The following is a 12,425-nucleotide window of genomic DNA, read 5'->3' as shown; positions in this document are numbered from 1 at the left end:
ATGAGCTTTAACATCAGCCAAGGCCGGCGCTCGCTCCTGGATAAGGAGTGACACCTGCAAGGCATTCCTTTGGCTCTCGCTCACCACCAGCAGGGTGCCCTGAGGTGGCACATGCGTTACATGCAAAATAGGGGCAGAGAACAAGCACCGAAGACAGTAAAATGATTCCTTACTTCTGCATACAGCTTTCTGTTTACAAAGTGTGTTTACTTTCTCTGTCTCCTTTAATTTATGTTTCCTCTTTTACTTTGTGAGGTTGTAAAGGCTGTCCCCCAAGCCCTGTCTTACAGATAAAGACACTGAGGTTCAGAGAGCCAATATGCTCTGCCCCAGGCCTACAGCTGGTAGCAACAAACCCTGAACTGGATCAAGCCTTTCTGACTCCATCGCAGACGCTCTTTCTCTCTGCCCACTGGGAACAGTTCCCGGAAACTGAATTGCCTCAGGTCAGATCAACACTTTCTTTGGCGTTTGACCTCAAGCACTCCCTCTGCCTCCTCCCCCTGGAATGAGGAGATTTTCTAGACAGTGCTGTGCCTTCGCAAGGAACGCCAAGGCAGCAGGGTCTCCAAGGCGCCCCAGGGACAAGTTCCCCCAGCGGTGGGCTTTCAGGGTCCCAGGTCACCTTTGCAGACATACCTGAGCCTCAGAGTTGGAGAAAGTCTCAGGGCTTCCCTCAGGAGGTGTTTCGAACTTCTCCCTGGCTGAGTTGGTGCCCCACAAAGACCTCAGGCAGTGCGAGCTGGTGCCTGGTCCCACCAGCTCCCACCAGCCAACTGTGTGCCTCTCTTCCCCACGCTGCAGTCAGCGACACTGTGTTAGCAGCTTGAATTGGCCACAGTGGGAGCATTGATGCCATGGGAGCTGGCAAACGCTACTCATCAGGGCTCCCCTCTTCCCGGCGCCCCCCAGAGGCAGTGTACCAGCACACCACCTGCAGGTTGACTTCAACCATGAGTCAGAAATAAACAGGCCTCTGTGGAATGCCACTGAGGGGACCAGCGGAATGGGGCCGCCAAGAAGCTGTGTGCTGGTTTGTTTCTAAAACAAGGCGTGGCCGGGGAAGCTGTCTGCATGGAGGTGTCCTCATAAGGCGTTCAGAAGGTGGTAACGGCCAGTGCCTGTTGCGGCTAATTAACAGAAGCCACGTCGGCCCAGAAGTGGAGGATGACTTGCAGGCTGTCACAAAGACTCTTTGTGCAGCCATGCTGGCCACCCAGAGCCCAAGGCCAGCGGGGGAGGCACCACACGGTGAGCCAGCAGGTGGACTCCCTGAGCCGACCGGGAGCCGAGCAGGGCTCGCAGTGTCATTTGCTGAACTTTGCAGTTGACCCCGCCCTGCAGGCAATCCCATTCCTCTTTGGCCACAGAGCTCTTCACAGTCGCTGACCGGTCCCTCGGGTTCTTACACCGGGCCTGTCAATCGGGTGCCCTTACGGGTGAGGAAACGTGCCGAGCGGAGGAAACAGGACTGTTCAGGGTCCCATGTGGCCCCGATTCTCCTCTTTCAGCTTTACCCCGCGCCAGGTCCCTCCACCTGCAGCTCTTCTGCTGCTTCCCTCCTGAGCAGCAGCAATACTTACAGCACGGGACCAATCTCAAGGCGAGGAGCCAGCCATGTGGTGAGGGGACAACGATGGTAATGACAGGAGTGGTGGCTGCCCTCGGTGAGCTCCCAGCAGCACTCCCAGCCCCACGGGAACCAGGAGCCAGGAATCAGGGCTCTGGCCGAGGAGAAGCCACTCCACTGAAGGAAGGACGTGCACTTGGTCTCCTCTCTCTCTCTCTCTCTGTCTCTTTGGTCATCTTCAATGATGCCACCTTTCCCCTTGGCCTCAGCAGCCCCGGGTTCTTATCTGTGAGCCTACTGTGTGGTGGCCGCGAATGGGAAGGTGGAGACAGCGTTAGACTGAGAATCTGGAGACTGGATCCTGACCTGGCTCTGTCCTGCCCTGGGGAAGTCATTTTCCTTCTCCGAGCCCCGCCTTTCTCACCTCTAGACTGGCGGTCGGTCAGATGATCCATTGCTACGACATCTTCACCAGCAACATTCTAGGACTCAGACGTTCCCGTGATCCACAGCTCCCCACTCCTCTCATACCCTCCGCCTGCCTGCCTCTGCCTGCCCCAGTGGGGGTGCAGACGACCCAGCACAGAGCGCCATCACCATTAGCCAAGTTCGCCTAATGAACGTAACTCCAGCCCAGAAAGTGCGGAGGCATCCCATTCCAAGGAAGGCTGGTACGGGAAGGACTCTGTAGGATAAAACTGTTGTCCTAAAGCAGGCCCCAGTAATTGTGCTTTGAGCTGATTGGCAGAAGTGCCCTGCAGCAGGTAGCTGGGTCCTGTAAATGCTTCTCTGTCTTACCCTCCTTCTCTACAGAAGGGGAGGAGCCAGGAGAAGGCTTGACCTTGTTCTGCACACCCTCAAGCACTAATTGCACTCCAACACTCTTCTCCTCAACTATTCCCCACCAGAAACCCCTCCACAAGCCCAAATCGCCACCCAAAGGAGCCTGGAGGACGTGATGGAGAGGCTGCCTCCTGACAACTCCCCCTTAGTCCTAATGGCACCGCCAGAATCTCAGAGTCAGAAAGGACCTCAGAGGCCTCCTCATCCAACTTCTCTCCCAAGGCAAGATGTCGCCCGGACACCTACTGGTCTCTAAGGAAATCTTCCAGATCGAGTTGCATGCTGAAACGCCTGGAATTGTCACGAAGTGCCTCCTCACACTGAGCCCCAGTCCACCTCCCTGCAGTTCCCAGCACCAGCACCAGCTCAGTCCTCTGGAGAGATGCAGAACCTGCCCGCCCACTCTGCTCTGCACAACAGCCTTGCACATTTATGATGACCTGTGCCCTGCATTATTCCAGTTTCCCCAAGCATCCTGCAGATGACAATGTTCCCAGAGCTCCCTTCTGGACACAATCCAGATTCCCACGTCTACCTTTCAGAGTGCCCACAAGAACTGGATGTGATGTCCTGAGAACAAAGGACAACGGCTGCCACTCCCTCCCTCCACGTAGATGCTGTGCTCTGACTGTGTTAATATAGCTGGAAACTGCACCAGCAGCCGAGTTACATGCTAATTCATACTGAAGTGGTGCCCGTCTAGAATGTCTAACTTTTCCCCCATCTTGTATTTGTGCAATTAATTATTTGAACTAAATAAGACAATTTACCTTTTAAAAGCTCATCCTTTCAGTTTCAGCTTATTATTATCAAGGTTATTATCATTAAGACCTTTTTGAATCCCGATATTTGGTCATCTCACCTTTTAGCTCTCTTGCCTAGCTTTGTGTCATTTTGACATAAAAAGTCACCTAGGATAACCCCAGGGACAGACCTCTGACCTGTGACATTACAGTCTCTTCTCAGTTGACTCTGAGGCATTGAAAATTAGTTAATATCATTTTCAACCATATCTTAATAGCTCTGAGTGTGATGTCACCTATTCCACATCTCAGAAATCTTTTATTTTTTTAATCACTTTCCACCTTGGAGATTGTGCTTTCAGGTCATTTCATCTCCAGTTCAGACAGGCCAGGAGTGTTCCTTTCTTTCTTTTTTTTTTTTTTTGAGGTATAATTGACATATAACATTATATTAGTTTCAGGTGTACAATGTAATGATTCGATATTTGCATATATTGCAAAATGACCACCACACTAAGTCCAGTTAACATCTGTCCCCATACATAGTTACAAATGTTTTTTCTTGTGGTGAGAACTTTTCAGACCTACTCTTTTTAGCAACTTTCAAATATGCAAAACAGTATTATTGACTACAGTCACCACACTGTACATTACATCCCCAGGACTTACTGATTTTGTAACTGGAAGTTTGTATCTTTTGACTGCCTTCACCCATTTCACCCATTTCTTACCTCCTCCCGCCCCACCTTTGGCAACCACCAATCTGTTCTCTGTTATCCATGAGCTTGATTTTTGATTGTTTGTTTTAGATTCCACATATAAGTGAGATCACACGATATTTGTCTTTTTCTGTCTGATTTATTTCACTTAGCATAATGCCCTCAAGGTCCATCCATATTGTCACCAATGGCAAGATTTCACTCTCTTTTATGACTGAATAGTATTCAATTGTGGATACATATATACCACATTTTCTTTATCCATTCATGCATCTATGGAGGCTTAGGTTGCTCCCATATCTTGGCTATTGTAAATAACGCTGTGATGAACATGGGAGTGCATATATGTTTTCAAATTAGTGTTTTTGTTTTCTTAGGATATATACCCAGAAGTGGGATTGCTGGATCACATGGTAGTTCTCTTTTTAATTGTTTGAGGAACCTCCATTCTGTTTTCCCTAGTGGCTGCACCAATTTACATTCCTGCCAATATGCACAAGGGTTCCCTTTTCTCCACCTCCTGGCCAACACTTGCTATTTCTTGTCTTTTTGATAATAGATGTGAGGAGATATCTCACCGTGGTTTTGATTTGTATTTCCCTGATGACTAGTGCTATTGAGCATCTTTTCATGTGCCTGTTGGCCATCTGTAAGGAGTGGTACTCTTACTAAAGTGTTTGCCCTGTGCCAGATGCCCACTACAGTCAAACCTTTGGGAAGTCCATCACCACCTCTCACTAATTTCTCCAGAATGTTCTACTATGTTCTGGGTGTACTGTTTCTATGTCACTCACCCCATCTTAGTGTTACATGGGTGAGTGAAATAAGGGGTATATTCATGTGAAAAGGTGCAGCCTCAATGTCACAAGGAAGGTGTCTTACACAAGTGAGCTTCTAAATGAGGAGGGCTGGGGAGTCGTGTCTCCTCATAGGCCTCTGTCTTAACTTGGCTTAAATTCTTTTAATCTTTATCCCTCATGGGTTCCTTTTAACCACCAGGGCCTTGTCTAATCTAATTTTGGAATTTCTTCTCTACACCCAGACCCTATAAAGAGGAAATCCCTGGAAAGCAGGAGAGCTGGATTCGGACTGGGGCAGGGGGAAGGAGTCAGAACTGAATGTCTTGGAGTCAAAGTGTTCCTCAAGTCCCCTCCCAGCTACAAGACCAGACACGGGGGCTTGGGAGCTGGGCTGGGAGGTCCCAACTGATGGGGGAAAGGATGGAGACACCCCCATCCTGAGCCGGTAAGTTCCACTCCAGGTGTCTCTCACGGGGAGGGGCTGCCTGGCTGGCAGGCTGAGGAGGCACGCTGGACAAGCTACTTTACTCAGTTCTACATCTATAAAACGGGAATGAAAATATCTACTTTTCAAGGTTCGCTTTGCTCTGGGTCAGTAGACCAAATTTCACTTTCATCTGTCCCTTCCCAGCTTAGTGTCTGCAGAGAACCCCCAACCTTGGGAACTGGAGCATCTCCATTGTCAGATAAGGAGGGCCTCTGAGACGTCCTGCAGTGCTCAACACCACGTCCTAGGTTACTACCTGAGTTCTGGTTTCATGCGAGTAACACGCAGACTGAGTCATGGTTAATCATTTGTTAAATAGTTCACTTTTTATTTCAGAGAAACACCTACTGCACAGAGTGCATATGAGAAAGGTTTGCATTGTATGAATTATTTTCCCATTTGAAACCCAGAATCTCGCTCAGATGGCTTTCCAACCCATATCGTACTGAAGTATCCTGTTTGTTCCATTAGCTATTCACAGAGTCAACTGGGGAACCGTTGTTATTAATTTCAATGGAAAGCTAAAATGCAGTTCATTTTCTATAATTGCAGGCCCACGGTCTAAAGAGCCAGCAAAAGCTTTTAATCTGAGGCATTTTTAGAGGAGTATGATCAGAATTACATTGAACATCTTTGAAAGTACATAATTATGAAAACCTCAATAACACTGACATTCAAAGAGCCCTATACCATAGATGCTAAACTCACATGCAGCGAACCAGCCAAATTGCCGTCTTGGTTACTCTTGATGGAGAAATGCCCACCGGGAAGCTCGGCCATGTGGGCAAGCGTTGCTTTTCTATTTTATTCCAAGCATGTGAGCTCTTCATACCACCTGGGAGGGGGATACGCCCACTCCTCTCCTGTATGTCAGATTTTTGTAGCCTCGGAGAGCCTGCCTTCCCGCTTCAGCCTCCCCATACCGCCTCCCCGGGGTGAGGGGGTGGGGGTGCTGCAAGCCCTGGGGGCGCCCGCGAGGGCGGGCACTGCGTCCCGCCACCAGGGGGCGCGAGGACGCGGCGCAGCCGAGCGCGTCTCTGCCGGGAGCTCATCGGGCGGCGCGCGCTCCCGGTGCCAATGCGGCTGCCTGGCCGCTCCCGGGCGCCGGAAAGAACTAACCGGTTCCTCCGCTCACTCCCTCCTTCCGGACTACTCATGAGGGACAAGCGTTTGCTCAGGGCGGTCATCCGTGGGTCTCAGTTCCTTGAAGATAGAGCCCCACACCTCCTCTTGCCCCTAAGGAGGAAGGACAGTAACCGGCAAGGGGAGTGACTCCGAGCAGCCGCAGTGGGCCCCCGCGCCCCCGGGCCGGTTAGCATCGTCACCACCACGACTCGGAAGGTGGCCCGGAGGTTGTGGGAAACCATCCGGAGACGGCAGGAGAGAAGTGCCCGCTTTCATTCAAAACTGGAATCCGGCAGACAAGCCGCGCAGCGAGGGGAAGACGCAGAAGCGGAGGCGTGGCCCCACGCGGTCCCCAGCACACGGACCCCTGGACCGAGGGGTGCCGAGCGTGCGGTGAACGGAGACCCGGGAATCGTGCCCTCCGACTGGGGCGCTCGGGGCAGGCTTACAGGGCGGCAGGGAGCGCTTGAACTAGTTATGGCCGATAAGAGGTCCTGGGTGGAGGGAGACGGAGGGAGCAGAAGGAGCGAATGTGTGAGGAAGAGGGACCAGTCCCAGGAGGACCTGGAGGGTGGGGTGAAGCCCCAGCGGCAGCGGGTGGTGGGGCCCCTGTAAATATGTCAGGCTGGGGGATCTGGACTTCATTCAGTTGCCGTGAGGAACCGGCAGCAGTTTCAAAGCTGTAGAGACACGTGGTCAGACGTGCGATTGGCCTGGGTCGCCTCTGGGCCTTTGTGGTCACTGTAACTGGATGGGCAGGGGCGGTCAGTTTTACTACTGTGCGGCTGGGGAGATGGTGAAGCAAATACACACACCCTGCCTGCCTCCTTGCTCCCACCACCGTCCCTGGGGGGCCAGTCTCGGCAGTATCTGTGGATGGCCGGAAGAAAATAGAATTCTATTTATTTTTTCCTAAAAACTAAAAAAAATTAAACTTTACAAATAGTTAAAATACAGCTCATGCTGGCACCCTCACTCACCCTGAAAGTCAGAATCACATATTATGCGGTAGGTGAGACAAGCCATTAAAAAGAGGGAGTGATCCTCAAAGAGGGGTGACAGGAGGAACCCTCACATTTCCATTCGTTTTCAACATGTTGTGACTTATTGCAGTTTCTGTGCAGTTGGGTAAGTGGACTTTAGGATTTTATTACTTAGTGTTATTAAACTTTAAAAAAACTTTAAAAAAAATGGATAGAAGGCTTTAAAAAAGATTTCTGCAAAGAGACTACTGATTGACAATGTTAGTAAAAAAAGCACAAGAAAGCACAGAGAAAACGATGGAGCTGAGACCTCTGATCCTCCTAGGAAGAGCCCTCATCAACCACACTACAGGGAAAACAGGGAGGTCTAATCAGATCTGACGGTCCTAGGCCACCCAGCATTTTTTTTTTTAGAAAAGCCGCCATTTCAAGAAAAAGATGCTTTGACAATAAGTGAGAACTAATTGTTGTTGTTGTTGTTTCCCCAGGGGAAATATATGCTTTTGGGAGAGAGTTTTGGAAATGGGATGTTTGGACATTTCTTCTTGTTATGCCATTTTTGTAGTCAAAAAAGTTAGACTTGTAGTTGCAACCTATGAAAACTCTCATATACGCACACAAAGTTGAAACAGAACTTTCTAATTACATGAAAAGCTACCAAATCTCCTTATGGTATTTCAAAACCTTATTCATCAAAAATGTAAAACTGCAAGACCTTTTGATTAACATGCAAAAACGGACTGACATTCAGAGAAGATGGAAATTTGCTAGCTAGATTTAAACAACAAACTTTGTGTAATTGGTGGATGGACACAGAAGTGAGTATGTAAACCCAGCCAACAAGGCACTTCTCCCACGGGGATCAACCAGTCTTGGAGAGGTGTCTCACTCATCTGTGACTGTCAAGTACTGACATAAACTGAATTCTAGAACCGGTCCTTCCAGATACTGTATCGCAAAGTGCAAAATTAAGGTTTAAAAAAAGAATGTTGTTGAACCAATCAGATTGCTTTAACTAAAAGTTATTACTAAACAGTGAGAAAAAAGATTTTTATACTTTTAATAAACTAAACCCATTTAAAATATTGTTTATTTCATGTTTTTCTTACTTTACTTATTTCCACATTTGTTTTATAATGAGTCTATATATTAGTAGAGTCATATATATAATTAATAAATTACTATTCATATATTGAAGTGGTGAGTGCTCACAATTCTTTACTGAGGGGGTACACAATCTTAAAAGTCTGAAGAAAGCTGCTTTGATGAATGAGCATGGTTTGTATCATCTCCGAGCTCCCCTCTGGGCACGCCGACCTGAGCCCCCAGGGCTGGCACTCCCGTCCACCCGGCTTTCCTTTGTTCCTTTGTGTTCTCCTTGGAAAGAATCCTGAGTGCCCACCTGGGATATGTGAGGAATGCTCTCAGCAGGAGGACAACTCTGGAAATTTTAGAACAGAGAAGGCTGTTCTGGACACAGAGACACAAAGGCAGGCCGGGGAGAGGCACGAAGCCGAGTGGGACACTCATGACAGGGAGGGACCAGACTATTGTTACCGGCCCTCGATCAGCAGCAGCGAGGAAAGAGAAGAGAGAAGGTGGGAATGGAGGTCAGTGCTCTGCAACCACGTGCTCCCATGTCCCTGGGAGAGAGAACACAGTCAGACACTTGAAATGCAGCCACACACATCTGGAAAACCCAGCCACAGTGCAACAGAGAAGAGCTGTGGGAAAGAGATGAAAGATACAAAGAAGGCGTGGTCAAAAGCGGCGTCATTGTCAGGCTGGTGGAAGCAAAAAAAATGCAGACAAAGCAGAAGAAGGTGAGGATGGAAGTGAAGAAAGTGAGGGATGGGCAGAAAACAGAGAGGAGAGAGGAAAAGTGTAATGGGAGGTGGCTGGGAGCGGGGAGCAGGCAGGGAGGACCTGGGTGGTGGTTCTCTTCTAGCCTCAGGGGTTTTGTTTAGACTGAACTGTCAGTCACCCCCTCACTCGTCCAAAACCACACGGCCAAGGCCTTGTGGGTGCAGCAGTGATCAGGACAGACACTGAGCCTGGCCGAACGGAGTTTACGCACAAGTGGCTGAGCAGAGCGCCTACCTGTTCCTGGTGGAATAATCCTGACTCTTGCCTCAGACAGCCAGTGTTCTTCAAGGGTCCGTAGGCCCCAGGCCCAGCGTGATCTGACTGCAGGGGGGCAGGGCTGCGCGGCCGCAGGTTTGGAGAGCAGGCATTTTTGTCAACGGTACATGATGTTTGTAAGAAGCTGTTTCTCAAACTTCCTGAAGTAGGAAATTCCTTCTATAAGATCATGTGAAAATAGTTGTGCATTGTAGAGTCTGTACCATGAAGTAGCAGTAAACAAATTAGAGCTGGGGCAGCTCACAAATTCTTTCCAAGTGGCAGGAACCGTCCATGGAAAGGCTGATTCACCTGCAGGGTCTGGCCACCGGGCACTCTCGCAATCTTTCCCTTGCTGCCTGGCCACGTCAGATGGTGACAAGAGAATGATGACAACTAGGGAGGCAAATGTCAGACAGGAAGATAAAGGCAAGGTGGGGTTAGAAGGCAGATTTCTGATCCCTGGTCAGCACTCACACACAAAATCAGAGAAATTGAACCCTTCTCTGGTCATAAGGCCTAGCCCTCACGTCAGCATGGGACAGAATACCACACAGTGGGTCCCAAGCAGGGGACTCACATTGCTCCACCAACTTCCCGCCCTGGGAGCTAACCTCTCTGTGCCTCAGTTTGCTCTGACTGTAGAATCAGGAAAATTGCAATATTTACCTTGGGGGCTTGAGAGGGCTAAATGGATAAATGCATGAGAACAATACTTGGCATACAGTCAGCTTTCAATAAATGTTGGTTGCTGTAATTTCACTTAACCACAGAAACCAAACACATTTTTGTCAAGTTGAGATGCTGCATTTCTGGAGTTCTCCAAATCTTTTACTGAATTTCAATGTCAAATTCTCAGTGTACACAGTCTCTGAACCCCGAAGCACGCTTGAGCTTTCTGCCGAGATATGGCAAGTCAGAGCCAAGAGCAGGAACTGAGAAGAGACCGCCAATGAAGTTCGCCTGTTCAGAAATTAAAATGGAAAATTTGAAAGGAAACAGCTCAGATTCAAAGATTGGGCTGAAATAAGCTGGCTTGACGCTATGAACCAAGAACGCCAATCTTTTTCAAAGTAAAGGATAAGAGTAAATCAGAACACGGATGTAGCACGGTCTGCAACCGTGCCAAATTCCTCTTCGGTGGAACTCCCAGCCTCCCCAAAGGTCTGGCGGAGCGAATAACGTTAGTTGTTCTCATCTGACTTGGCTACTCACACCTCAACTTCCCAAAGGGCAGGGCTGTCCTACCCATTTTCGTGTCTGTTGAATGAATGTTGACTGTGGCAAAGCACCCCTCATGGGGAAGGCAGATATAAAAAGAGGTGGAAAACAATTCTTTCCCCAATTTTCAGGATGTGCAGCGTGATCAGGATACTAACGAAATGCAGGGGGTGGCGTCTCGAGGCAGGCAGTGGGTAGGGACGGTTGGGTGGGAGTACTGGTTTCCGGTGTGCATTTTTCCTTTTACCAGTTATGCGCAAATAAGTGAGTCACTTAACTTCAGTTTTCTTCATTTATCAAACGGGAATAATCTATGCCAAACATACCGCATGAGGTTATTATGAGAATCAAATGAAAAATTTGTAATGAATGCAAAAAGTGTGAAAAGTAAAACTGTTTAATGTATTGAACGTTGTTAGACAAATGGTTATGTTAGTCATTGGCCATGTGCACTTCTTGAAGATAAAAACTAGCAAATTTGGGGGCGGCCCTGTGGCCAAGTGGTTAAGTTCGTGCGCTCTGCTTCAGCGGCCCAGAGTTTTGCCTGTTCTGATCCTGGGCACGGACATGGCACTGCTCATCAAGCCACGCTGAGATGGTGTCCCACATGCCACAACTAGAAGGACCCACAACTAAAAATGCACAACTATGTACTGGGCGGCTTTGGGAAGAAAAAGGAAAAATAAAATCTTTTAAAAAAAAGAAGCAACTAGCAAATTTGCCTAGAAATTATGCCAAAATAGGTAAGCAAAAGCAAACGAATCACATTCTCATGTTTCTTGTACACACTCATTGTATCAATTTCAAACTCCAAGGGTCCGGCTAATGACAGCCTTTTTTCTCACTTCCAGATGTTTTTGTTGGTTTGTTCCCATTGTGCTATTTCTGTTATGGAAAATTCCAAACATTCCCTAAGTCCCTTCTATTCTTTTCCTCTCATTTTTCCTTCTTTGTTTGCTGGAGTATTTGAAAGCAGATCCTAGGCATCATGTCATGTCATCTACAAATGCTCGCACCTTCTGCCAACAAGAGCAGCCTGCACTCCCCAGCTGCCTCGGCATCCGCTCCTTACTCCTTTGCAGTCAGTCTTCCTAGCTCTGCCCTGCTGTGGAATCTATTTTCTTAAAAGTTACCAAGAAGGCAATCCAGAGACCTTTTCTTAATTCTCATCCTCAGCTTCTCTGCAGCGTCTGACTCTGTTGAATTGCAATCAGCCAGGGCTGCACGAACACCCTGTGCCAGGTGTGGGTGGCCCAATACCAGACCTGAAGGAGCTCGCAGGCTCAGTGAGAGGCGCCCTGCCGGAAACGCAAGCACAGCGCAAGGGCCGCAGGGCTGTGGCAGTTGGGGAGGAGGTAAGAATTTGGATAAGCTGTGCTGCGAAGGCTTGCTGCAGCTGGCACCTGGGCTGGGCTTAGAAGGATCAGCAGAGCAGGGCTCGAGAGGCGGGAATCCGGCAGTCCTGGAGGGGGAGCAACCTGAGCAGAAGCCTCGCTGTCTGTCGGAAAGCTTGGGGCCACGTCTCGGGAAGGTGACTCACATAGGTGATTAAGGAGCACGGGAGAAGCTGCTGATCAGTGCCTGTGCTTAGGAAAACGCACAATACTGAGAGTAAACAAACGTCTGAGTTGAGAGGAACGTCTAAAAGTAGATAACTCACTGGTAGCGTGATTCTCGAGAATTCCCAGGGATGAGTAAGTGTAGTCAGGATCTCTTCGTGTCTACACAAAGCTACAGTTAGCACCTATTTAGCACAATGTGTCAGCCACTTTATATGCACAATCTCTAAAATTTGCAACTCCCTGTGGAGGTA

Source organism: Equus quagga, chromosome 6 (assembly GCF_021613505.1).
Source record: "Equus quagga isolate Etosha38 chromosome 6, UCLA_HA_Equagga_1.0, whole genome shotgun sequence".
Lineage (NCBI taxonomy): Eukaryota > Metazoa > Chordata > Mammalia > Perissodactyla > Equidae > Equus > Equus quagga.
The sequence above is the reverse complement of the archived record's forward strand: the minus strand, read 5'-3'. Positions refer to the sequence as shown.